Source organism: Silurus meridionalis, chromosome 4 (assembly GCF_014805685.1).
Source record: "Silurus meridionalis isolate SWU-2019-XX chromosome 4, ASM1480568v1, whole genome shotgun sequence".
Classification (NCBI taxonomy): Eukaryota; Metazoa; Chordata; class Actinopteri; order Siluriformes; family Siluridae; genus Silurus; species Silurus meridionalis.
Window position 1 is genome coordinate 2,586,942 of NC_060887.1, and position 24,610 is coordinate 2,611,551.

General features: G+C 39.0%; 1 protein-coding gene across 2 annotated transcripts in view; it reads right to left on the bottom strand.

Annotated features, from left to right (window-relative positions):
* Positions 1-23,784, bottom strand: part of LOC124384641 (eukaryotic translation initiation factor 4 gamma 3-like) — a 271,327-nt gene extending 247,543 nt beyond the window's left edge. Inside the window, exons 1-2 of one of the 2 annotated variants that reach the window (XM_046847671.1) lie at positions 23,762-23,784; positions 23,133-23,310 (exon numbers count right to left, since the gene is read on the bottom strand). The gene's annotated coding sequence lies outside the window, so the exon portion shown is untranslated. The remainder of the gene's footprint in view (positions 1-23,132; positions 23,311-23,761) is intronic. The other variant, XM_046847670.1, reaches the window with a different exon arrangement.
* Positions 23,785-24,610: the final 826 nt, after the last annotated feature.

The following is a 24,610-nucleotide window of genomic DNA, read 5'->3' on the forward strand; positions in this document are numbered from 1 at the left end:
AGTCATCACATCTCCTTAACTGAGATAATTGTGGATTTTAGGTGAAACCCCTGCTCTTCCCCACTCACCATCATGAACAGCAGTGGAGTCATTCAGGTTCCTGGGCACCACCATCTCTCAGGGCATGTAGTGGGACAATCACATTGACTCCATTGTTACAAAGGCTTAACAGAGGATGTACTTCCTTCACCAGCTTAGAAAGTTCAACAGGAGTTGCTTTAATAACTGTCTGGTTCTGCTCAGCTGTAAAATCAGACATCAGAGGACTACAGAGGACAGTTTAGACGGCTGCAATGGTTATCTGTTGCCCACTTTTCAAGAACTGTATACATCCAGAGTGAGAAAAAGGGCTTTGAAAATCATGTTAGCCACTACACAATGGAACCAGTTAAGGACCCTAATGGTGGAATTTATTTCCTCTAACAGGATATGGTTACTTTATATTTACTTTCATTGTATTTTTATTTAAAATCTTGGCCTCATAGCACAACTCAGCTTTTGTCTCTTTTCCTAAGTTTTACACTTTTTGTGTGATGCAGAGGTGATCACGTTATGGTTTTTAAAAGTATTAATCTCAAACTATTACATAATATTTGTTTTATACATAGTTGCACTGGAAGTCAAACCCAAGACCTCCTGCATGTAAAGCAGAAGTGATGAATTACTACATGAAACCTGTTTTTTGGTTTTTTGCATTAAGATGCTGGAGATCTATCACTCGGCAGTCATGAGCCTACTGTGTGTGGTCTTCTGAGGAAGCGGCATTTTACTTAGTAATGTCAGCAGCAGTAATAAACTCATTTGCATGGCTAAAACTATTACTGGGCAAAACCTGGAAACATTTGAATCAGTGAGTTTTCTAAGTTTAATTAATATTTTTCCACTGAGATTTTGAAAGAGATGTTTATATTTATAACATTGGACATAATCCTTCTCAGCAACAGGCTCCATAGTGTAGTGGTCATCATGTCTGCTTTGCACGCAAATGTGTTGTTATTGTAGGAATACATACATTTTGAAAAAGGCCTCTAATGTTGAAGTGTCAGCAGATAAAGGAGCAGTATATAGTGATTTATAACATTGGAGGAAACAGTCATGGATTGTTAATACTGGAGTGTAGTGGTCATAATGTCTGTTTTATATGCAGAAGGTCTTGGGTTTGACCCACAGTGGAGACATGCTCTTGAGCCATTTTGGAATGTTTTTTCTCCATTACTAATACAAGCACAATGCAGAAACATGCTGTTTATTTATTTCCAGGATTGAGTAACAATTTGTAATATATAAACCTTATTCATGTTTACAACCTGCATGGTCCCACTGGGAGTTGAACCCAGAACCTTCTGCATGTAAAGCAGATGTGATGACCACTACCCTATGGATCTACACAATCACCTGCACAGCATAAATAAGCATAAATAATGATTTAGGTAACATGTTTTCAGATTGCAACAATCCAGTTTTGGGAAACTTCTTCCCAATGTACCCTCAGCTTTCTATTCTCAGTTAAGTTATTTTCAAATACTGTAGTACATGATTAATTCATTAATATGAGGAAGATTAATCCTCATCATTGATCTTCATAGAGTGGCTAAGAGGATCTACTCTAAAAAGCTGGAAAATCAGTTTTCAGCCAACGACCCTGCTTCAGTGAAGAAAGACCTGAGAGACATGGTGCAGTCATAAAAACCTGGAGCTTAACACGCTCAAAACAGTGGAGATGATTGTGGATTTTAGATGAATGCTCTAACTCACCAAAATGAACAGCACTATGGCAGCAGTGGAGTCATTCAGGTTCCTGGGCACCACCATCTCTCAGGGCATGTAATGGAACAATCACATCGACTCCATTGTTAAAAAGGCTTAACAGAGTATGTACTTCCTTCACCAGCTTAGAAAGTTCAACAGGAGTTGCTTTAATAACTGTCTGGTTCTGCAGCTGTAAAATCAGACATCAGAGGACTACAGAGGACAGTTTAGACGGCTGCAATGGTTATCGGTGTCCCCCTGCCCACTTTTCAAGAACTGTATACATCCAGAGTGAGAAAAAGGGCTTTGAAAATCATGTTAGCCACTACACAATGGAACCAGTTAAGGGACCCTAATGGTGGAATTTATTTCCTCTAACAGGATATGGTTACTTTATATTTACTTTCATTGTATTTTTTATTTAAAACTTGGCCACCTAGCACATGGGGCTTTTGTCTCTCCTTATTGTTTCGACCACTTTTGTGTGTGAAGCAGAGGTGATCACAACCACGCTAAGCTCCTGAAATACTAGACATTTGCTGATAATTCAACATGATGATATATTTTCTGTGTTTTAGACCGGATGTTATGTGAAGCACGTTATGTTGTACATCTAAGATCATAAATAACCACAGGGTTAACAAGGCTAAGAATCCCCTATAACTATAACTCAATAATCACGTGTTTAGCATTAACGTTAGCCAAAACTGATTCACAGAAAGCAAAACACGGACGGTGAAATGTAACTGACCAGCTGGCAGAGGATTCTGTCTGGTCTTTAAGCCGTCCTTTAACGCAAATCAAGCAAAGATTTATCCAAAAAGAAAGATTCATTCTCAATTTAGCATTTGTAATTAGCATTAGGTGTATGACTGTGTATCATATGGCTTTCGTACGATTCTTTGACTTAAATACTAAAGATTCTATTAACTCCTTCCACAACACACAACCCATTTAAATACAGTTTATTGTAATAACTATAACTTACACAAAAATGGTGTATTTTGAAACATTTCATTCAAATTTTACAAAGTGAACTGAACATGACCTTCAAATGAAGCACTTTAGCTGTCTGAGCTCATTGCAAAATATCACTACATTCCTTAAAATAGTCTTCCCAAAACACAACGTTACATTATACGTTAAGCATTTGTGTAATATATTTAGGGTATTTTCGATAATAAAACTACAAGAAAGTTTGCCTGAACCAGAGAACATCCAGCCCCTTCACTCTTACTGGTAGAGCTGAAACAGGTGCTGAGTTGGGAGACTGCTTGAACCTCTTTTCTGGTTGATAGCTGGTGTGTGGAACCCACTTCTCCTCAGAAGATTTAACTAAATGACTGTTGGAAGACAAAGAAAGAAAGAAAAAATAGCATTGTATATCAAGTACATACTTTTGTGGTGGTATAAAACTTTTTCACACCATTGTGTATATTTATTTGCAGTGTTTTGCTCGTTACTAAAAAATAGTAACTAGTTACAGTTACTCGTTACTTCATTCAAAATGTAACTCAATTATTTACACCAAAAAGTAATGCGTTACTGTTAAAAGTAACTTTTTAGTTACTTTTTTAAAAAACCTTCTTTAATGTTCCCATTAATGCCCTTTTATGTGTTATGGTTTATACAAACACAAAACTGAATTGAACACAAAGTCATTTTTAAACACTATTTTATTAAAGTCAGAGCAGCACAAACTGAATATATCACAAGCATTTCTGAAATAAATAACACAACAAGCTGAATAATATATTCACAATCAAACACTAAAGTGGCTTCTCCTGTTGTGTTCAGCTCTTAAACATGTTCTTTTTACAGCTGAAGTATGAAAACAGAACACCGGGTTAGCTTCTAGCTTCGTCGAGGCATGTAGACTCTGAAGGAGCTTCGGCAGATTGGAGTTGCTGTTTATCGTAGTAGATACGAGCTTCGAACCAGAAAGACACCGCTTACATTTGACAGTTTTTGTCTTTATGCTCAACTAAAGTGAAATAATGAGCATATTTCCACTTTGAGAAACTCGTCTTGCTCTTGCCTCGACTCGCCATTACAGACCTGAATAAACGGAGACACGCCCACAGCACGTCTTCTTCGTGTTTACAGTGGTTCATCCACCAATCCTACAATGAGACGCTGCTGTAAGCTGGTTAGGCTGTAGTCTACACTTCAGCCCAAATTCATTCATTTATAAAAGTAACGGGTAACGCACCATACGGTAATGGTAACGGAGTTACTTTATTTTTACAGTATTGTTACAGTATTAGTTACTGTCAAAAGTAACGCCATCGCCCAACACTGTTTATTTGCATGTTTGTCACACTTTAATGTTTCAGATCGTCAAACTAATTTAAATATTAGTAAAAGATACACAAGTGAACACGACATGCAGATTTTAAATGAAGGAAACAAAATCCAAAACTACATGGCCCGTGTGAAAAAGTGTTTGCCCCTGTTAAAACTGTGCTAACTTTTTGTTCACACATGGCAAAAACATGGAACAGTGACCTTCAGGAGTGGCCGGCTGACCAAAATTACCCCAAGAGCACAACGACGACTCATCCAAGAGATCACAAAAGACCCCATAACAACATCCAAAGAACTGCAGCCTCACTTGCCTCAGTTAAGGTCAGTGTTTATGACTCCCCCATGAGAAAGAGACGGCAAAAATGATCTACACGGCAGAGATCTAAGACTGAAACAGCTGCTGAGCAAAAGAACATAAAGGCTCGTCTCAGTTTTGCCAGAAAACATCTTGATGATCCCCAAGACTTTTGGGAAAATACTGAAAGTTTAACTTTTCTAAGGTGTGTCCCATCACGCCTTGCGTAAAAGTAACACCGCATTTGAGAAAAAGAGCGTCATACCAACAGTGAAATATGGTGGTAGTGTGATGGTCTGGGGCTGTTTTGCTGCTTCAGGACCTGGAAGACTTGCTGTAATAAATGGATCCATGAATTCTGCTGTTTACTAAAAAATGCTGAAGGAGAATCTGTTTGTGACTTCAAGCTGAAGTGAACTTGGGTTCTGCAGCAGGACAATGATCCAAAACACACCAGCAAGTCCACCTCTGAACGGCTGAGGACAGACAAAATGAAGACTGTAACAGACTCATCACAAGTTATCACAAACTCCTGATTGCAGTTGTTGCTGCTAAGGGCAGCCCAACCAATTATTAAGTTTAGGGGCAATCACTTTTTCACACAGGGGCATGTACAGGGAGTGCAGAATTATTAGGCAAATGAGTATTTTGACCACATCATCCTCGTTATGCATGTTGTCTTACTCCAAGCTGTATAGGCTGGAAAGCCTACTACCAATTAAGCATATTAGGTGATGTGCATCTCTGTAATGAGAAGGGGTGTGGTCTAATGACATCAACACCCTATATCAGGTGTGCATAATTATTAGGCAACTTCCTTTCCTTTGGCAAAATGGGTCAAAAGAAGGACTTGACAGGCTCAGAAAAGTCAAAAATAGTGAGATATATTGCAGAGGGATGCAGCAGTCTTAAAATAGCCAAGCTTCTGAAGCGTGATCATCGAACAATCAAGCGTTTCATTCAAAATAGTCGACAGGGTCGCAAGAAGCGTGTGGAAAAACCAAGGCGCAAAATAACTGCCCGTGAACTGAGAAAAGTCAAGCGTGCAGCTGCCAAGATGCCACTTGCCACCAGTTTGGCCATATTTCAGAGCTGCAACATCACTGAGTGCCCAAAAGCACAAGGTGTGCAATACTCAGAGACATGGCCAAGGTAAGAAAGGCAGAAAGTCGACCACCACTGAACAAGACACACAAGCTGAAACGTCAAGACTGGGCCAAGAAATATCTCAAGACTGATTTTTCTAAGGTTTTATGGACTGATGAAATGAGAGTGAGTCTTGATGGGCCAGATGGATGGGCCCGTGGCTGGATTGGTAAAGGGCAGAGAGCTCCAGTCCGACTCAGGCGCCAGCAAGGTGGAGGTGGAGTACTGGTTTGGGCTGGTATCATCAAAGATGAGCTTGTGGGGCCTTTTCGGGTTGAGGATGGAGTCAAGCTGAACTCCCAGTCCTACTGCCAGTTTCTGGAAGACACCTTCTTCAAGCAGTGGTACAGGAAGAAGTCTGCATCCTTCAAGAAAAACATGATTTTCATGCAGGACAATGCTCCATCACACACGTCCAAGTACTCCACAGCGTGGCTGGCAAGAAAGGGTATAAAAGAAGAAAATCTAATGATATGGCCTCCTTGTTCACCTGATCTGAACCCCATTGAGAACCTGTGGTCCATCATCAAATGTGCGATTTACAAGGAGGAAAACAGTACACCTCTCTGAACAGTGTCTGGGAGGCTGTGGTTGCTGCTGCACGCAATGTTGATGGTGAACAGATCAAAACACTGACAGAATCCATGGATGGCAGGCTTTTGAGTGTCCTTGCAAAGAAAGGTGGCTATATTGGTCACTGATTTGTTTTGTTTGGTTTTGAATGTCAGACATGTATATTTGTGAATGTTGAGATGTTATATTGGTTTCACTGGTAAAAATAAATAATTGAAATGGGTATGAATTTGTTTTTTGTTAAGTTGCCTAATAATTATGCACAGTAATAGTCACCTGCACACACAGATATCCCCCTAAAATAGCTAAAACTAAAAACTACTTCCAAAAATATTCAGCTTTGATATTAATGAGTTTTTTGTGTTCATTGAGAACATGGTTGTTGTTCAAATTAAATCCTCAAATAAAATTAATCCTCAAAAATACAACTTGCCTAATAATTCTGCACTCCCTGTATATATAGTCACTTGTACTGAATCTAAGGAGTCAAAATCACCAAACCGAATCATTTTGAACTGAATTGACCAAACTGAATGGACTGAATTATTAAAATGAATCTATTAAATTGTAATTTCTGATGTTTTTCTACTAACTGCAGTTGTCAAAAGTTATACTTGAACTATGATGTTATGAGGCTGCATTGGAACTAAACTTTATAGTATTGTGTGATCAGATGAACCCATGAAGAACTCATGTATTGTAAACTGATTTAATCTCTGTGTTATTGTGATTTAATATTTAAACTGATGCTGTGAATACTGTTCAATAACTGTTTATTTTATTACTTTAACTTCTGTTCATGTAAAATTGGGTTTAAACAGAACCTTTATTTTATTATCATTTACTTTTGTCCCGTTTTCCCAACATTTTATCATGTGGAGTTAAATTTAAATGATGTCCAATAAAAATTTAATAATAGAAACAAAACACACACTATATTTAAGATATTTATTTATTTTGAAGGAATAAAAAATATTGAGTTACAATAATCACTGATATGTTTGTACTTTATTATATGTAGGACATGTCCAGCTTGATCTCCTCTTTTTCTTTCTCTGGTTTTCTTTCTCTAGTGCTGAAGTCATATTGCTGAACAGCTGTACAGCTTCCTCCAGTCACTCTCGGGTTTCCATCCTCATTTCTCTTCCTTCACCTAAGAATCTTTGTTTCCTCAGAGATTTTCTGCGACTCTTTGGGCTTGTAGAGGTTCAGTTTTCTGTTTCTGCTGTTTATATATATATAAAATGCTTTTTCTAAGCATTTTTTATCAGTTATGTCGCCGAACCCTAATATCTCGAGCACAAGGGGGGAAAAATTTGCCATTTAACGTCGGTTATCTCGGTGCAGCCGCAGAAGAACTCGTGGAAGTGGCGGAAAAATCAAGTCTTACAGCTGCTCCAGGTGTTGTATTGTATACTGGTGAATCTCTGCTGTTAGTTAGTGCTAGTGTTCGTAGTGTTAGTAGGGCGCGCGCAGCTTTGGGAAGAAAAGAGCAGCCGTTGAGAGAGTGCCGGTGGGACGGCACGTACCGGGATACGCATGAGCGATAACAACGACCGCCGTGAACCAACATATACCAACAATAACAGACAGTGAGAGTGTGGAAGTTTAAATAGAAGCTGGTGATGATGATAAACGAGCACCATATGTGCGCGAATGAAGCCGGGAGCTTCAGAGAAAGTGGCAGAGAAAACACCTGACACGCTGAAGGGGGCCGAAGGGGGCGTGGCAGGTGGATTCCTGACAGATAAACATGTACTGTATGTATTTTTATAGCATGCCTTCATCAAACAAATCACGACAACGCTGTTGTGTAAAAAAAACCTTCAAAAACACGTGCATGCACATTCTCATTTATTAACGCACATCATGTACATGAAGAAATTTCAAGCACGTTAATATATTGCCGCCATTTTGATTTTCGTTTATCTCAATCATCGGTTACCTCGATGCTTTTTGGCGACCCCCTAGGACATCGACATAACCGGGTTCCACTGTATTAATAATTTAAATACTATCAAATAAAGAATATAAAATATTTCATATAATAAAAATCAAAAGTGAAAAAGTGTGTAAGATTATCAGGGTGTGTGGTGTTTTGCACAATGTGGCACTGAGGACCAGTTTCCTCTCCTCCTGACCTCCCTCCCCCTCAGCATTATGACCCCGAGCCACAGCCCCCTGCCCCACAAGAGGAATATAAACTAAGTGGAAGAATCCATAAGGAGGTCATACGGCGTTTGTAAGGAAGACAAAAATAATGGTTGTTATTAGTGTTTATTGTGACTCTTTGTAGAAAAAGATTAAAATCAAGATTTAAAAAAAGATTAAAAAAAGATTTGACAAGACAGAAATAAAAAATGATTAAAAGACGAGACGATCTACAAGATACAATAGCTTTACACTCAGCTTTATACTATTGACTATAAGTGTAAAACTATCATAAATAGCCATAAGAGAAACAGAAAGAGGAAAAAGGCATGTTCAGACTCTCTGTTTCTCTTGTCATCTTCTTTTTTTTTTATTTCTCGTTTTCTTTTGAATGTTTTCTTGTCTCAGCTGAGCAACAATTTCCTCCCATCGCTCTCGGACTCTCATATAATGATCTGTTTTATTCTCTGAAGTCTTCTTTTCTTCCTCACAGAGATTCTGGGTATCCTGGAGCCCCCTGTTGGTCTGAAGCTGTAAGTTGTTCCTCTCCTCTATGTCAAGTTTAGTTTTCTCTCTTTCGTCCTCTTGTTTTTCTTTAAAGTCCAACGTGGGCTCAAACTGAGCAACACGTTCCTCCAGTCGCTCTTTCTCTCTGATCAAATGATCTCTCTCCTGCTCTGCACTATTTTTTACTTTCTCACAGTGATTTTGAGTATCCTGGAGCTCCATGGTGGTCTGTTCCAAAGTGACCTCAAGCTGAGCAACATGTTCCTCCAGTCGTTTTTGTTCTCTCTTCCAGCTCTCTCTCTCACATTCTACAGTTTTCTCCAGTTCCTCATGGATTTTTAGGGAAGACTGGAGCTCCTTGGTGGTCTGTTTCAAAGTGACCTCAAGCTGAGCAACATGTTCCTTCAGTTGTTTTTGTTCTCTTGTCCAGCTCTCTCTCTCACAGTCTACAGTTTTCTCCAGTTCCTCATTGATTTCCAGGGAAGACTGGAGCTCCATGGTGGTCTGCTCCAAAATAAACTCAAGCTGAGCAACACGTTCCTCCAGTTGTTTTTGTTCTCTCGCCCAGCTCTGGCTTCTCTCAGTTATGTCCTGTTCCTGCTGCTTTCGCTCAGAAGCCAAAGTAGCCTCCAGCTTTTGCACCATCTGTAGCAGAATGGCTTTCTCTTCTTTCATCTTCTCTATCATTAAAAGAGAAAATGCATCCAAGTCTTTCTCTACTTTCTCCATGTGCTCCAGCTTCTCCTTCATTTCAGCAATCTGCTTAGTTTTCTTTGTTCTTCTGCTTTGAAAAAATTCTCTTAACCTTCTGAAGAGCTCCATGTTTATGCCTCTTTACTCACACACAAAAACCTTGGAAATGAGAGAAACAGAGACTCGTTCCCAATTATAGAGGTTGCCTTACTGTGACGTCACAGAGAGATGCCCCGCCCTCCATCTGTGACGTAACCCGGTCGCTCTTAACCTGACACTATGCGCATGCGCACATTACAGAGGTAAAGAGCGGATAAAATATCATGTCTTCACAGCTTTTCTGTTGTTCCTGAGAGAAGAGCGATATTACAGTCATAAATAAGATAAAAACGGCTGTAAACTGTGTATAAAGCGAGTGAATCCGAGTTGAGAACCGGAAGTTGACCGGAGTGACTCTATGAATGTTGCAGAATCATAAATGACCTGTAGGTGGCAGTGTGATGTGTATTAGAGCTCACTGTCACAGCAGGTAATTAGAAGTAGTGGAGCTCTAATGACGTCATTAATAGCGAGGACAAGACACACAGCAGTTTGGGATTCTTTTATTGACTTTATTGATTAATTGATTTGGAGTATGATTGTGTTTCTGATCAAAGTAAGTTCATGTGTATGGAGTAAAAACAACCTGTACATTTCTCACTTCCAGACAGTATTATGAGATGTTCATCTGCTGGAAGTTCATGTTTAATGCTGCATGTTTTATAGGATTTATGAGCTGGAATAAATGTCCAAACATCTTAAATCAACACTGAGTGATTTTTTTGGTAGATATTAGATCTTTTTACATATTATTAATTTTTTAATATCTGTGATTTAAATACACATTTATAAATATAAAGGCTTTTAGTGTATATTAGAGATTAGAACAAATTAAATACAATAAAAAATGTATTAACTGAAATAAAACATCAAAATATAAAGTTTCAAAATAAAATCTATCAATACATTTAAAATTATAACAATATATAATAATAATAATAATAATAATAATAATAATAATAATAATAAGTTAAATACAGTGCAGTATTACAGCTTAAATATTTGAATTTATTTCAGATCAATTTTATTCATCCATTAAATAAATGGTGTCAGCGTCAGAGTAGTGTATTTACATGATCTGTTTCAGGGTTTTCACGAACACAACTCTGTTATTACTGTTCTCTTTTCACAGCACCGTCTCTTTCAGTTCTAATAAAAGTTCTCATGTATTAAGAGGGAATTTTATGAATGATCAATAATGAAACACTTCATTACTGTTAGTTATTTACATATTTATTTACAGTAATAAAACAATTTCTGTAAAAAAGAGAAAGAAATAATAATTAAAAGCAAAATAAATAAAATGATGAATTCAGTGGAACAGACCGACAGCACGATGACCTGAAAGAGAAAAACAGAGATGTGTTACTTTACATAATGTGTGTGTTTGACCGGTACACAGTGTGTGTGTTTAGTAAAGTTTTGTAGGACATTATGAGGACAGTATGACTTACGCTGTAGATGGAACCACTGCATGTTCCTGGATGGATGGAGGTAGGGCTTGGTGTGGCGGCTGCTCCCTGTCCACTGCTCAGCCATAGTGATACACAGTGACCTCCTGCTCACCAGCTTTCCATTCAACTCTCTGATGGCATTAGTGTCTTCATCCAGAGAGGAATATCAGACAAATCCAAAGCCTTTGGACCGTCCATTGTGCAGTACCACCTGTAGGAGTGAGTGAGGAGATACAGAAAGCAAAAACATGAGCATTACATCACTCTCATGTAGAAAACCATGAGAAATAACAAGCACTGTCTGTATCCCATAATATAAACAGAACAGCGGTGTTCTTTTATTAATAACGTTCTGGTCTCACTGGTGAATGAACAATGAAGCACTTTTATTTAAAGGTCATTTTCTGAGAGCAGAAACTTGCTGCAAGTGTACACTGGTTCTGGTATAATAGAGGATCTAATCCTCATTTCTACAGAAAACAGAACAAATTCAGCATCCAATGTTTGAGTGCATGTGTGTGTTTGCATTGCTGACTTTAATAATACACACTGATCAATCACTCAGTATTAAACCAATTATTACATGTGACCAAACACAGCTGTGACCAAAACCTGCTCCAGATCATGAAGGTCTCTATAAAACACACTGGAAATAGAATCAGAATAGTTCCTGTGTGTCCAGTCTGAGAGGCTGTGGTGTGAATCCCTGTTCCACTGCTGCTGGTTTTCTTTCCAGGATCTGCAACTGGAACATCTGTAGATGCAGACAATCATCTCATGTTAGCATCCAATCAGAAGGTAAATTTTGCTAACATGAAAAGTTCTCTTCTGTTTTGAATCTTTAACTGCACTTAACACAAAACTAATCGGACGGCTTTGACTCACTCTGTGGATGGATGTTCTTGTTGGCGTTGGGTCTTGGGTCTGGGCAGGGTTTTGAAGGCGAGATGGTTTCTACCTTCATGCCGTGACTTCGTCCCTGGGTGGTCTGAGAGGGACTTTAGTACACAGTCCTGCTGCCCAGCACCCTGCCGTTCATCTCCATGATGTCTACTCGAGCCTCATCAGGACATGAAAACGTCACATACCCGATGTCTTTTGAGCGTATGTTCTCCATCATGACCTGTACGGGACAGCGAGCAGAAACACAAAGCAAAGAGTGCACATCAAACGTGTTAGAGGTTCACAATATCAGAGCTCTCCACATTCAGAAAATACTCCAGCTGAGTACAGGGAGGAAACCCCAAGTTACTGAGAAAGAAGGAAAATGTAAGGATCAGTAGTTATAAATGACGTGTGCAGTGAGGACAGTCCCAAATCTCAGGAACGCTTCGTACACGTCCGTCATCCACAGTACAGTCCAGATTTCTCAGCAGCAGTGTGACTGTCTACAGAACAACATCCAGTGTGTTCATCACTTCATTTACATTTCTTTAGGATAAAAAAAAGAGTAAACATTCAGCATTGGACTTTTGAGTAAGTTGTGCTGTGTGATTCGTGATAATCAGATTTATGGTGAGACATAAACACCTTCAACAAATTCAGACTCATAAAAAATATTTTGCCTGATTATCTACACACAGTTATACATTTTCTCACATTCTCTAAAGTCTCCAAAAGTCCAAAGGACTTCAGCCTGTTCTTTTTGATCCTCCATCATCTGCTCCTTCACCTTCTGCTCCTCAACTTCTGCTCCTCAACTTCTGCTCCTCCACCTTCTGCTTCTCAACCTTCTGCTCCTCCACCTATAAAGAAGTGTCAGATAGAGATGGGTTATATATAACATTCAACATGCGCCCAATATTACAAGAAGAGTATCTGTTCTTGATGAAGACTGTTTGTTCAGGTAATATAACACAAGGCAGAACATTCTCCAGACGGCAGGTCAGAGATTTTGCTAAGATTTTCGTATCCTGGTCCAGGTGATTTACCAGAAGGCAGACTTGCTAAGGCTATTTCTGTATCAGATATAAACTCATCCAATTGTAATGCTGTACCTACACTTATTGTAGGAATACATACATTTTGAAAAAGGCCTCTAATGTTGAAGTGTCAGCAGATAAAGGAGCAGTATATAGTGATTTATAACATTGGAGGAAACAGTCATTGATTGTTAATACTGGAGTGTAATGGTCATCATGTCTGTTTTATATGCAGAAGGTCTTGGGTTTGACCCACAGTGGAGACATGCTCTTGAGCCTTTGATTTTAATTTCCTACTAGCAGGATTTACTTGTATTTTTATTTTTGTTTAAGAAAAATCTCGAAAATATTTCTATTAATACACATTGGATATCAGGCTTGTCAGCAGCAGGTTCCATAGTGTAGTGGTCATCACGTCTGCTTTACATGCAGAAGGGCCTGGGTTTGAGCCCCAGTAGAGCCAAGCCCTTGGCTTCTAATTTTGGAATGTTTTTTTCTCCATTTCTGTTAAAAGCACAATGCAGAAACATGCAAAACTGTTCATTTATTTCCAGGATTGAGTAACAACTTGTAATATATAAACCTTATTCATGTTTACAACCTGCATGGTCCCACTGGGAGTTGAAGCCAGAACCTTCAGCATGTAAAGCAGATGTGATGACCACTACTCTATGGATCCACACAATCACCTGCACAGCATAAATAAGCAGAAATAATGATTCAGGTAATATGTTTCCAGATTGCAACAATCCAGTTTTGAAAAACTCAATGTACCATCAGCTTTCTGTTCTCGGTTAAGTTATTTTCAAATTCTTTAGTACGTGAATAATTAATTAATATGAGGAAGATTAATCCTCATCATTGATCCTCATAGAGTGTCTAAGAGGAGCTACTCTAAAAAGCTGGAAAATCAGTTTTCAGCCAACGACCCTGCTTCAGTGAAGAAAGACCTGAGAGACATGGTGCAGTCATAAAAACCTGGAGCTTAACACGCTCAATACAGTGGAGATGATTGTGGATTTTAGGAGCAACCCCCCTGCTCTCCCCCAACTCACCATCATGAACAGCACTATGGCAGCAGTGGAGTCATTCAGGTTCCTGGGCACCACCATCTCTCAGGGGATGTACAGAGGATGTACTTCCTTCACCAGCTTAGAAAGTTCAACAGGAGTTGCTTTAATAACTGTCTGGTTCTGCTCAGCTGTAAAATCAGACATCAGAGGACTACAGAGGACAGTTTAGACGGCTGCAATGGTTATCGGTGTCCCCCTGTCCACTTTTCAAGAACTGTATACATCCAGAGTGAGAAAAAGGGCTTTGAAAATCATGTTAGCCACTACACAATGGAACCAGTTAAGGGACCCTAATGGTGGAATTTCTTTCCCTCTAACAGGATATGGTTACTTTATATTTACTTTCATTGTATTTTTTTATTTAAAAACTTGGCCACCTAACACATGGGGCTTTTGTCTCTCCTTATTGTTTTACGACCACTTTTGTGTGTGAAGCAGAGGTGATCACAACCACGCTAAGCTCCTGAAATACTAGACATTTGCTGATAATTCAACATGATGATATATTTTCTGTGTTTTAGACCGGATGTTATGTGAAGCACGTTATGTTGTACATCTAAGATCATAAATAACCACAGGGTTAACAAGGCTAAGAATCCCCTATAACTATAACTCAATAATCACGTGTTTAGCATTAACGTTAGCCAAAACTGATTCACAGAAAGCAGAACACGGACGGTGAAATGTAACTGACCAGCTGGCAGAGGATTCTGTCTGGTCTTTAAGCCGTCCTTTAACGCAAATCAAGCAAAGATTTATCCAAAAAGAAAGATTAATTCTCAATTTAGCATTTGTTATTAGCATTAGGCGTATGACTGTGTATCATGGCTTTCGTACGATTCTTTGACTTAAATACTAAAGATTCTATTAACTCGATCCACAACCCACAACCTATTTAAATACAGTTTATTGTAATAACTATAACTTACACAATAATCGTGTATTTGAAACATTTCTTTCAAATTTTACAAAGTGAACTGAACATGACCTTCAAATGAAGCACGTTAGCTGTCTGAGCTCATTGCAAAATATCACTACATTCCTTAAAATAGTCTTCCCAAAACACACCGTTACATTATACGTTAAGCATTTGTGTAATATATTAAGGGTATTTTCGATAATAAAACTACAAGAAAGTTTGCCTGAACCAGAGAACATCCAGCCCCTTCACTCTTACTGGTAGAGCTGAAACAGGTGCTGAGTTGGGAGACTGCTTGAACCTCTTTTCTGGTTGATAGCTGCTGTGTGGAACCCACTTCTCCTCAGAAGATTCAACTAAATGGCTGTTGGAAGACAAAGAAAGAAAGAAATAACATTGTATATCAAGTACATACTTTTGTGGTGGTATAAAACTTTTTCACACCATTGTGTATATTTATTTGCAGTGTTGTGCTCGTTACTAAAAAATAGTGACTAGTTACAGTTACTCGTTACTTCATTCAAAAAGTAACTCAATTACTTTGTTGATTATTTACACCAAAAAGTAATGCGTTACTGTTAAAAGTAACTTTTTAGTTACTTTTTTAAAGAACCTTCTTTAATGTTCCCATTAATGCCCTTTTATGTGTTATGGTCTACAAACACAAAAAGTAACGCGTTACCGCCCAACACTGTTTATTTGCATGTTTGTCACACTTTAATGTTTCAGATCGTCAAACTAATTTAAATATTAGTAAAAGATACACAAGTGAACACGACATGCAGATTTTAAATGAAGGGGAAACAAAATCCAAAACTACATGGCCCCGTGTGAAAAAGTGTTTGCCCCCCTGTTAAAACTGTGCTAACTTTTTTGTTCACACATGGCAAAAACATGGAACAGTGACCTTCCCAGGAGTGGCCGGCTGACCAAAATTACCCCAAGAGCACAACGACAACTCATCCAAGAGATCACAAAAGACCCCATAACAACATCCAAAGAACTGCAGCCTCACTTGCCTCAGTTAAGGTCAGTGTTCATGACTCCCCCATGAGAAAGAGACGGTAAAAATGATCTACACAGCAAAGATCTAAGACAGAAACAGCTGCTGAGCAAAAAGAACATAAAGGCTCGTCTCAGTTTTGCCAGAAAACATCTTGATGATCCCCAAGACTTTTGGGAAAATACTCGAAAGTTTAACTCTTTGTAAGGTGTGTGTCCCATCACGCCTTGCGTAAAAGTAACACCGCATTTGAGAAAAAGAGCGTCATACCAACAGTGAAATATGGTGGTGGTAGTGTGATGGTCTGGGGCTGTTTTGCTGCTTCAGGACCTGGAAGACTTGCTGTAATAAATGGATCCATGAATTCTGCTGTTTACCAAAAAATCCTGAAGGAGAATCTGTTTGTGACTTCAAGCTGAAGTGAACTTGGGGTCTGCAGCAGGACAATGATCCAAAACACACCAGCAAGTCCACCTCTGAACGGCTAAGCAAAGAAAAAATGAAGACTTTGGAGTAGCCTAGTCAAAGTCCTGACCTGAATCCTATTGAGATGCTGTGACATGACCTTCAAATGAAGCACGTTAGCTGTCTGAGCTCATTGCAAAATATCACTACATTCCTTAAAATAGTCTTCCCAAAACACACCGTTACATTATACGTTAAGCATTTGTGTAATATATTAAGGGTATTTTCGATAATAAAACTACAAGAAAGTTTGCCTGAACCAGAGAACATCCAGCCCCTTCACTCTTACTGGTAGAGCTGAAACAGGTGCTGAGTTGGGAGACTGCTTGAACCTCTTTTCTGGTTGATAGCTGCTGTGTGGAACCCACTTCTCCTCAGAAGATTCAACTAAATGGCTGTTGGAAGACAAAGAAAGAAAGAAATAACATTGTATATCAAGTACATACTTTTGTGGTGGTATAAAACTTTTTCACACCATTGTGTATATTTATTTGCAGTGTTGTGCTCGTTACTAAAAAATAGTGACTAGTTACAGTTACTGGTTAGGCTGTAGTCTACACTTCAGCCCAAATTCATTCATTTATAAAAGTAACGGGTAACGCACCATACGGTAATGGTAACGGAGTTACTTTATTTTACAGTATTGTTACAGTATTAGTTATTGTCAAAAGTAACGCGTTACCGCCCAACACTGTTTATTTGCATGTTTGTCACACTTTAATGTTTCAGATCGTCAAACTAATTTAAATATTAGTAAAAGATACACAAGTGAACACGACATGCAGATTTTAAATGAAGGGGAAACAAAATCCAAAACTACATGGCCCGTGTGAAAAAGTGTTTGCCCCCCTGTTAAAACTGTGCTAACTTTTTTGTTCACACATGGCAAAAACATGGAACAGTGACCTTCCCAGGAGTGGCCGGCTGACCAAAATTACCCCAAGAGCACAACGACAACTCATCCAAGAGATCACAAAAGACCCCATAACAACATCCAAAGAACTGCAGCCTCACTTGCCTCAGTTAAGGTCAGTGTTCATGACTCCCCATGAGAAAGAGACGGCAAAAATGATCTACACAGCAAAGATCTAAGACAGAAACAGCTGCTGAGCAAAAAGAACATAAAGGCTCGTCTCAGTTTTGCCAGAAAACATCTTGATGATCCCCAAGACTTTTGGGAAAATACTGAAAGTTTAACTTTTGTAAGGTGTGTGTCCCATCACGCCTTGCGTAAAAGTAACACCGCATTTGAGAAAAAGAGCGTCATACCAACAGTGAAATATGGTGGTGGTAGTGTGATGGTCTGGGGCTGTTTTGCTGCTTCAGGACCTGGAAGACTTGCTGTAATAAATGGATCCATGAATTCTGCTGTTTACCAAAAAATCCTGAAGGAGAATCTGTTTGTGACTTCAAGCTGAAGTGAACTTGGGGTCTGCAGCAGGACAATGATCCAAAACACACCAGCAAGTCCACCTCTGAACGGCTAAGGAAAGAAAAAATGAAGACTTTGGAGTAGCCTAGTCAAAGTCCTGACCTGAATCCTATTGAGATGCTGTGACATGACCTTCAAAAGAAGGTTTGTGCTAAAAAACCCTTCAATGTGGCTGAATTACAACAATTCTGCATAGATGAGTGACCAAAATTCCTCCACAGCGCAGTAACAGACTCATCACAAGTTATCACAAACGCCTGATTGCAGTTGTTGCTGCTAAGGGCGGCACAACCAAATATTAGGTTTAGGGGGCAATCACTTTTTCACACGGGGCATGTAGTTTTGGATTTTGTTTTTCTCAATAATAAAAACTGCATGTTCACTTGTGTTATCGTTATCGTATCATTCGTTGTTCAATCAGGCTCTTCGTCGCTTTCTAAAATAAAGAGTAACTGGGAATCGGACCTTAATTATAATTTCATGGATGAGGAATGGTCCAAGGCCCTTGGTCGTGTACATTCCTCCTCTATATGCGCCCGTCATTCGTTAATACAGTGATCAGTGATGGGTGTCGGCTCGCTACTCTTTATCATACTTTTTGGCTTTGCCCAGCCTTGACCTCTTTCTGGACATCAGTTTTTAAATCAATCTCTAAATACTTCATTTTAGATATTAAACCATGTCCCCTAATAGCATTATTTGGACTCAACCCCACAAATCCCTCCTTGTCATCCTTACAATCAAACATGCTCGCCTTTTGTTTAATAGTAGCAAAGAGACTTATATTACTGAACTGGAAGAATCCTCACCCACCCAGTTCTTCTCATTAGATACATGACCTGTCTCAGTTTATTCAAATAGAAAAGATCAGATTTACATTACTTGGTATTACGGAAAAGTTTTACACCACCTGGCAACCATTCTTATCACATAAGAGAAAGAGGAACGGGAAAAAAAAATCCTGTTCTCTTTGTTTAGCCTTTTTGAGCTCTTCCTCTTGCCCCTGACTTCTTGGTAGATGTAGAAAGGAGAAAGAAAAACATATATCTTGGAGAGTGTTCATGTTTTATTAGTGTTTAATGTTTGTTTTTTTTTTGTTTTTTTTTTCTCCTGTTCTTGATGCTCACATTCATGATTGTAATTATATGTATAACTTAAAAAGAGAGAGACCAATTTCTTGTTGTTGGACTAAATTAAACACTGTTCCATTATCTTTCTCGCCTGAGTGTCTTTCTGTTTGAATGCATCAATAAAAAAGAGTTGGATAATAATAATAATAATAAGAAGAAGAAGAAGAAGAAGCTAAGTGATTTTGAAATGTTTTGCCAGTGTCTATGATGACAGGCGGGTCCATCTAATACACAAACGCCAAGTGTTCAAGGAAAGCAAATAAAAGCAAGACTGCTTCTATGCTAGAAGAACGTGAGTTGTTTTGAACTTCTCAGCAAACCGGTTCATTCTCCTGCTCTACTGCAACTGTGAATGTATGCAAAAGTGCAAACAGTGACCAAGAAGCTTTTCCCTGTGGTAGTTTCTGTAGTGTAGTGGTCATCACGGTCCCTGGTTTGACACCAGGCAGAAACAAGGTTGTGATTTTGAAGCTAGCGTTACATTCTTAGGCCTGTAAACTGTGTTACTCGACAGCATTAGAGAAATGTAGAAAACTTTCTTTTATATTGTTTCTGTAGTGTAGTGCTTTAAGTGTTATTGGTGCTGTTTGAACTACAAAAATGTTCAAACAAGTTAAATGTTCCTTATTTAAAAATATGCAAATGCAGTTATAGGAAAATAAACTATTTTTCTATTTCAATAAAATCTGAATTCAAGAAATTCCTGGAAAAAAATGACTTTGACTTATTTTACACACAGAACTGTGCAGTAAAGCTGAAACTCTACATCTTCAAACTGCATCATGTAACTGAAAAAAAAGGAAAACTTTACAGAAGTGTTTGATTTATAAAATGCTAGCTAGTGATGTACATGCAGCCCCTTTTTACATCATTAGAATTCACAATTACTGTAGGAAAATTATCATCTAAGAAACTCCTGGAACTAACAAGCAAAAAAAATGAACAGGAACTTTAACAAATCTTGTTTAGTAAAACTCCAAATTGTTAAAAACGTTTCACTGACATTCAGAAGTGTAACAATTTTTTCAACAACAAAAACATCTGTAGAGTCTGTAACACACCTTTATCACACCTCTCAGGATTTATGGAAAAGAAACACCTTTATGGAAAAATAGAGTGAGAGAAAGATTGAGAAAATGAACAACCTGAGATGGATATCAAATTGATACGTTAAATCCAAAAAGGTGTTCATAAAACAGAATATTAGCGTTGGAGAAACTCCAGTGTTGATCGTAGCTCCACTGGGTAGTGTGTGTTAAAGCAGTAATAACTGCCAAACATCAGGCAGATGGCGGAGGTGAAGGGCTTCAATGTCAGTTATATATATAATGCAGATACTTGAAACAAATTGGAGGATGGACGCTGCCAATATTGGCAGTAAACAAATAAAAAATGGCTTGATAAAGTAAATAATGTGCCAAATAAAAATATTACATAAAAAGGAAAGTAATTATTAAACAATAAGATTGGAAATAAAAGGGAAAATTAAATAATAGTGCTAATTTTAAATTAAAACTGAAAATGATAAATATTGATCTATGTCAATGTATAATAAAATAAGTTGGTAAAGTTTCTTTTTTGGAAGCTGTATTTGGCACAATAATTAATCAAGCCATGTATTTAGTTCTTTTTTATTACCAATTAAGGCAGGATCCATCTTCAATAGTTACATCCATTATAGGATGAATCATCTTACTGGCTGAGCTTCTGAGCTGAAATTTTTAAAACAGCCTCCTATTGCATAATAACAACATTTATTTATTCAGGAAATAATGATGATCACATCATCATTAGACTCATAAAAATTCATATTCTAACCTTAACACCATGTTAACAAGTGTGCCATTGGGTGGTGTGGTGACATTGTTCTATACTCACTATTTTGGGTCCAGGCAGCAACCAGTCTTCGTGCTTGTATGGGCTTTAACACTGGCAGCAAATCGTTTTCTGTGATGTTCTTTAAATCATCTGTGGTTGCCGCACCAAGTGTTTTTAAAGTATCTTCAACGGACTTAACAAGTTGATCAGGAAGGTCCGGAAGCACTCCTGCTATCACATCCCCTATGTTCTTCAGCAGCTGTGATTCAGCAATATCTGTGAAGACACACACAAAGAGTTTGGTTTCTGGTCCAATGAAATGAAGGCATTCAGTCTGACAAGATGCTGTGCTTCAGTGGAATAATCTGGTAACCATTTTTCACATAAGATGACAATGGCCACAAGTCAATCAGTTCACTGATGAGTCTGCACTCTGTCTTTTTTTACTGAGTACATGTGGTAGTAAGAAATAAATTCAGCATCATAAACTCTCATGAGAAAATGAAGAGCTGAATCATCCTTAACAAAAATCAGCAGAAGTTCACCAAACTCCACTGACTCATCATACTTCATGACAAAAAACTGGCCATTCCTGTAAGCAAGGCCATTGTACTGAACATCTACTGGAATCTTAACCTTCTCACTGTAACTTGCTCACTGTAAAGCTGCAAGTAAAATGCTGAGCCATCTTTTATTTGCAATGCTGGAGGACTGACTGACCCAGCAGAAAGGAAGACCTGGAACATTTGATGTCTCTCTGAAAGAGTCAAGCACAGGTTTTTGACATTTTTCAGATGCCTTGTGAACGATACCTGGGCGGGCCGCGTTGTAGGTGCGCTGGACCTGGGCAGAGAAACACGCGGAGTTGAGGTGCTGGGAGCGTTAGGTTCAACCCGGGAATTTACATGTGATGAGTGAGCGTCCGCCCGGGATGTTTCCAGCGCCGCTCTCGCAGCTGGGCATCGAACGAGTTCTCACCTGTGCTCAAAGGCAGACACACATACATAAATACAATATGAAAATAAATAATAATAAATTGGCAATTCACACAACAAACAAATTAAATACATTTTTCAGTACACACACACACACACACACACACACACACATACACATACACATTTAAATCGCTATCTCTCTAATCACACTTAATTCCTCCAGGATTAATTACAGGTTGGGTGACCTCTAACCTCTCGTGTGGTGCTGATGTTCCTCCTCAGAAGTCCGTCTGCTGTCTGAAGTCTCAGTTCCACCCTCTTCAGGTCATCAGACTTCATCAGGGCTGTCAATTAAACACAACCTATGTTTATCTACACTTATGATACCAGGACGAGAAAAAACCCTCTGAAGATGTTCTTCTTAAAGGCAGCATTTGTGCTGGTTTAGAAATAAAACTGCATCAAGTCTACCAACCAACACACTGCTTTTTACACCACAAACACAAACACTTTTCTCTTTTCTGATCAGACGAGCTGCCATTTGAGTTCACGGACAATGTTCTTATTCTAACAAATGAAATTATTACAGTATGATTTTTAACCCATATTGATTATTGCTCATTTTTAAAAGCCCTCTGTAACCAGCCAAAAATATGCCGAGCCAAGCGATTAGATCAGACATAAACAATAATATTTCAAATCAATTTTCAAGCGAAATGATTTCATAAAATAACTATGCTGTCACTTTTACTCAGCTCTTCTATTATTATTACTCAAGTAGTAGAAAATCTACTGCCCACTGGATCCTGTTTGGTCCAGATCTTCCAGTGGAGTCTAAATCTAGTGTGCAGCCAACAGCTCACCTGCTCAGTAATGAAGTTGTTCCCATCCACGGTTTCAGGAAGAAAATCAGCCCAGCTCAGTTTAGAGTCCCTCCATAAGACCTCCACTTCCTTTTGGCTCTAAAGTGAAGAGAAACACAGCAATGACTTGAACACAAAAGAACCTTTTTCAACTAGTATGACAAAACACTTTCCTTTTTTCAGTTATGTGGTCACGTGTGATCTGGTTTCGCTCCAGCGTGGTCTCCACACCCACCCGAACAACAACGTACAGCATCCCGCCCTGGTCCAGTTCCTCCACGCAATGCGAGGCCTCCTGCACACGAACCCACCACGATTATGTGACGCAGTAACAAGATAATAACCAATGTGTATGGAGCGTTTCTCCATTTCCTCCTCTGATAGCGCAGGCTTGTTTGTAGTCGAGTCTGGCACTGCGTCCAGTTTTACTGAAACACAAGAGACATGATGTGTCATGACTAAAAATGCTCATGCATTAAACTGAATTTAGTTTCAAGAACAACACCTACAATCACAACCTGCTTTGAATTTTTTCACAACATGAACACAGGAGAGAGCTGAAAAAGGACACAGACTACATTCACTACAGACTCACCTGATGCTCCGGATGTGGCTCTAGCGCTAGTTTCTCCATCGCAGCCGTTCTTCCAGTTCCGCCGTCGTCCCCCGAAATTCGATCCCACTGCATACTTCCGGTATTACTGCGTGTGTGGAGACCGAGGCTTTTTATTTTCTGATGCTCATTTTTAGGTTTCTTTGACTAACCCATAACGCTGTTGCAAACAAAATAAAAAGCAGGAGTTTTGGAAACCTGTCTGTGCTTATATGATTTCTGTTGTAACTGGAGTTAGTGAGCTCTCCCTTCACCCAGACTCAACACGCTACAACGGCTTGTATCTAAACAGTAGCCGACCAAGTAAGTCATTGTTCACTGTCTTCCTCCTTCCTTTCACAGCTACAGTGGTACTTTGACCTACGAGTGCATTAATGTACGAGTTTTCCGAGGTATGAGCGGTCACCACGCTCATTTTTCACCACTTGGTCCAGTTGCTGGGATTTGAGGTGGAAAGTGTGAGGATAATCAGAATTAGGAAAAACAGATTGCACACATGAGTAAAAAATAGTGGAAAAGGGAAATGGTAATACAGGTAAATATAAGGAGGAAGACTGGTGAGCTATTAGCCAGAAGAATCTGCTTCCTCTATGAATGTGTGTGACTGTTACCTGCAGAGGCATAGGGACGGAAAGACATTTCCCACTGGCAGAGTGGGCTTCCGACTCCTGCCAGCTTCTGATATGATCTCCTCCATGATGTCCTTGTTGTCCTGGTTAGGATCTCGGACAACGATCTTAATGGGAAATAAATAGCACATGATCAGAGATAAATAGATTCATTACTCAGTATATAAACCAGTACTGAAACAAAGAGTAAGCACACGCACCGTTTTCCTCTTCCTCTTGGTAGATGGATGTTGCTGCAGTGGAGGGACCATTGGGAATGGAGTCTGGTTGTACACGGCCTGATCATTATAGTAGAACATCCCTGCAGCAGACACTAATAAGAACAGTATCAGTTTCAATTAAAGACCAACATGTGAGGATCATAACATCCTACAAGAAAACCAGGCTTTTTGTAAGGATGACTGGAAAGGCATGATGAACTTACCATTTGTTGGGGTAGTAGGTCCAGGGAGTAGAGTGTAGCATGTATTGAATCCTGTGGGATGGACTGAGTACTGCTGAGGAGGCACCACATGTACTGGAGCACTGTAATAATACTGTAACACAAACAGCATATACGTTTCGCATAAAAATCACAAAAATGCTAAAGCTATTTGAAGGTTAACGTAAACAGTATTTGAAACCTGCAGCTATAAAAGGACACACAGGGACAAATTCAAAGCACCAGGGCACACACATGACCCCTGACCTTTCCCACAACTACATCGAACAACCTCCAAGTCTCTACCTTGTCCCTGTGTGCCTCATTACATATAGCACAGTTAGGTATGGTAATGTAGGTGAAGTAATGTGGGTGAGAGAAACTCAGGCAATGCAGGAGGGAAAGACAGG